Here is a 4,150-nt window from a genome sequence, read left to right on the forward strand (position 1 = left end):
ATAGGAACTCTACAGTAAGCTCCATGAGGACAAGACAGTATTATGTCTTGTTAACTGTTGCCTATCCTCATTAGGGGGCATAGTGTTTGACACATAAATGCTATAAATTGTTGAATGAACAAAAACCAAAGTTCAAGGGCACCTGGGTGGCTCAGTTGGTTGAGCTGACTCTTGGTTTTGGCTCAGGTCACAATCTCAGGGGTTGTGGGTTTGAGCCCTGAGTTGGGCACTGTGCTGACAGTGCAGAGGCTGCTTGGGCTTCTCTCTATCCTTCTCTCTCTGCCCCTCTCCCCTCCCAAAATAAACAAATAAAATTAAAAATATTAAAACAAATACAAAACCAAGTTCAGACTAAAAAGCAAAATAGAATAGGAGAATGGTGGGTGATAAAAGACAGTTGTAGACTCCAGGTCCAACACTGTGTGTTAGGATAACTTTATTAAGACTAAAAAAGTTTTTTTTTAATGTTTATTTATTTACTTTTGAGGGGGGGGGAGAAAGAGAGAGAGAGGGAGACATAGAATCTGAAGCAGGCTCCAGGTTCTGAGCTGTCAGCACAGAGCCTGTCATGGGGCTTGAACTCACAAACTGCAAGATCAAGACACCCAGAAGCCCCAAGACTTTCTAAGAGTTGAAGGAAAAATGATGTGATATGATGGGAGAGAATAAATCCTACCCTGAAGGATTATTCAGTTCTGCTCTTAGAGTTTAAGAAAGGAATGAAAAGACATAGAAATGGATATTTCTATGATATGTTCGGGTCGCCCGGGGGTCTCAGTCGGTTAAGACTCCAAATTAGGCTCAGGTCAAGACATGCGGGTTTGTGAGTTTGAGTCTCGCATCGGGCTCTGTCTTCGGGCTCTATGCTGACAGCTCAGAGCCTGGAGCCTGCTTCCTGCCCCTTCCCCACTCGCACTCTGTCTCTCTCTCTCAAAAATAAATAAACATTAAAAAAAAAAAAGAAATGGACATGTTCCTCTCTTCTCTAAATCTGACCATACTTCCACCCCAATCTGTTAACTGGGTGTAGTATTACAGTGAGGTTTGCAATTCCATAGGACATAGGGGATGGAGTAAATGATGAAGGCGATTCCAGTGCTTATTTGCACGCCACGCAGTGGTCTTAATTCAATCAGCATCACTCTGAAGAGATAAATTCTTGCTCACCCAACTGAAGATAGAATACAGATTGAGGCATTCAGTACGTGTGAGGGACTGAGAAGGTTATTTGAAATTACTTCGGCAATACACTCGTGTCTTTTCCTCTCATGGTTACTGAATTATTTGTGATATTCACACCTCTACCACCAGCACTGATAGCCCACCACCATCATAATAATAGAGATCACTCAGAGAATAAATAGTAGAAATCAGTTTCAAACCCAGAGTGGGCTGACTCCAAAACTCATGCTCTTCTCTCTGTCACTCTTGTTACAAAGTACAATCTTCTTCCTATAAGGAATGGGATAGTTACATTCCATCTGAGATCACTACTCTTGGGTAACTGCAGGATCTGTAGTTAATCAGATTAATTCCAAGGTTTTAGTGGTTTTCGTTGCAGGCCAAGCGGTAGAACACCTGAGTTCAGTCCCTGCTGACCTCGCCTGATCCCTTGTTCGTGTCTTTTAAATGGAATTGTAGTTCATGAGAGTGAGTATGAATCACTGATGAACATGGAGCATAAGGGAAAGTGGATTAGTGGATTAGATCAGGAAAGAACTAAAGATTATTACTATGAGAGAACATTTTACCATTCTGCTTGATTTTTGATCAAGGTGTCTTAAAACTTGAAAAGACGGTGGAGAACAAAAAGAATTCTTCAAGGCTACCATCTGGTAGCAAAATAAAGAAGACAATACACTCAAGGACTGATCGTATTTATTTGATCTTTCAATGCCATGTATGGTTTCACCTACTCTATTGCTCCCGATTTTGTTGTATACTGCCTTTGGTAATGTTCTTTTTCACTAAAACGATGTTCCTAAAATTGTTCTGTAGTTCTTTATCAGTAATGATTCAATCTTTGGCAGAGTATGGGGTCAGGGAACTAGAAATCCAAATCTCACAGGCAGAAGGGAGATGATTTTTTAGCAGGTGATTGAACGCAAATGGGGGAAGAAAATAAAAACTTCCAGCCAAGTTGACTACATCAGACGTATTATTTGGCCACAGAAGTAGGCAGGTCATTAAAAACTTCATAAAGTTAATCTTTTAATCTACTGCTTTCCTCCACTTTTTTACTTAATAATGAGAATGGGTCGTGTGTGGGCTTTATTTTGTCATTCAAATTTTATTAGGTTGTTTAAGTGCAATGGGAGCGTCCACTTCACTGTGTATGATATCAGTGCTTCTGAGGTGTGTACCCCATATCAGCTACATCAGCTGTCAGTTTTAATTTAGATGGAGCTACTCAAGGTAATAGGATGCTTTGCTAAATATTCTGCACTAGTATTTTCACACCTCCCTCCAACTCTAAAATACCAGACATAGGCTTTTGGTCTGTTATTTTCTGCAGTGGTGTCCCGGAGTAGTTTTGTAGCATTCCAATCACTGATGTAATATGATAATTGACTTATCTCAGTCTGCTGTAACACAGGAGGTGGGTTGAGCGAGGGAGCATTATAGTCTGCAGTAAAACAAAACAGGAGGTATAAGACATATTAAGAAGATTTGAAAGTTAGATCTTTTCATAAATAAACCTGATTGTACTCCAACATATTTTATTTTATTTTTTTAAAAAAATTTTAATGTTTATTTATTTTTGAGAGAGAGAGACAGAGAGAGACAGAGCAGAAGCAGGGAAGGGGCAGAGAGAGAAGGAGGCAAAGAATCCGAAGCGGGCTCCAGGCTCTGAGCTGTCAGCACAGAACCTGATGTGGGGCTCCAATCCATGAACTGTGAGATTTAATATTTTCTTTAAAAAAAATTTTTTTTTAATGTTTATTTTTGAGAGAGAGAGACAGAGTGCAAGCAGGCACAGGGAGAGAGAGAGAGACACACACAGAATCTGAAGGAGGCTCCAGGCTCCGAGCTGTCAGCACAGAGCCCAATGCAGGGCTTGAACTCATGGACCATGAGATCATGACCTGAACCAAAGTCGGATGCTTAACTGACTCAGCCACCCAGGTGCCCCTCCAACATATTTTATTAATGTAGTCTGCCTTCAGTTCCAACCAGGGGTTGGCAAAGTGTGGCCCTCTGTGGCCAAATCTGGCCACACCCATCATTTGCATATTGCCCACAGCTGCTTTCTCACAACAATGGCAGAGTTGAGAGTGACTGAGATGGAATATATAGCTGGCAAAGCCAAAAGCATTTGTATCTGACTCTACAGAAAAAGTTTGGTGAGCCCAGGTTTGAGCCAATTTCTTATTGGGTATACGTTTATGAAATATAACAAGACCCTAAACTCAAACTCTTTAGAAAACAAAACAAAACAAAAAATATTTGTTTTGAAGTTGTTATAGTACATCATTTAAAAATTGACACGACCCTTTAAGTCCTCAAATAAAAATTTCCATATGGCAGCCAAAACATTCTAAGTCTCTAAATACTGATTGTGTTGGTTTATTTCTTTGGAAAGAAATGGGGAAAAAAATGTAAGCACATGTAATTACCATTTTTTTTAGGGGCTTCCTGAATCTAAAGCACTTCCAGAATCTAAAGCACCAATATTGGTATTACCCATATGGCATAATAGTGAAGGCAGAAGTTGAGTCAAAGGTCTTGAGTTCAGTTTATTTTGCCCATATCGAGCTAAAAGTTTCATATTGATTTTGGATCTACCAGGGTAATCGAAACTTACTAGATCACTGAGGAGTAAAATATGATCAAAGACCAGCACTGTCAGAGCCAGGAGGCAGTGACCAAAATAACTGCTACCCCAGGGGATGTAATTATTGCTAGTGCTTGCTAAAGTCACTCAGATGATTTTACTAAATATTCCTAATTGTTGTAGAGGAAAAACAAATCGACTTTATTCACTTATAGGAATACAGATACTAATTCCGGGGAAAATAATTTCCTTTTAAAATTTAGTATGCTATGTTAAAATAGTTTCCAAATAAAAATATTATTACTATTACTATTATTTAAAAATTTTTAAATGTTTATTCATTTTTGAGAGACAGAGCATGAGTTGGGGAGGGGC

The sequence above is a fragment of the Lynx rufus genome, unplaced genomic scaffold, assembly GCF_022079265.1.
Source record: "Lynx rufus isolate CCGP_SWC_20201006 ecotype Redwood Valley unplaced genomic scaffold, mLynRuf1.p SCAF_3, whole genome shotgun sequence".
Taxonomy (NCBI): domain Eukaryota; kingdom Metazoa; phylum Chordata; class Mammalia; order Carnivora; family Felidae; genus Lynx; species Lynx rufus.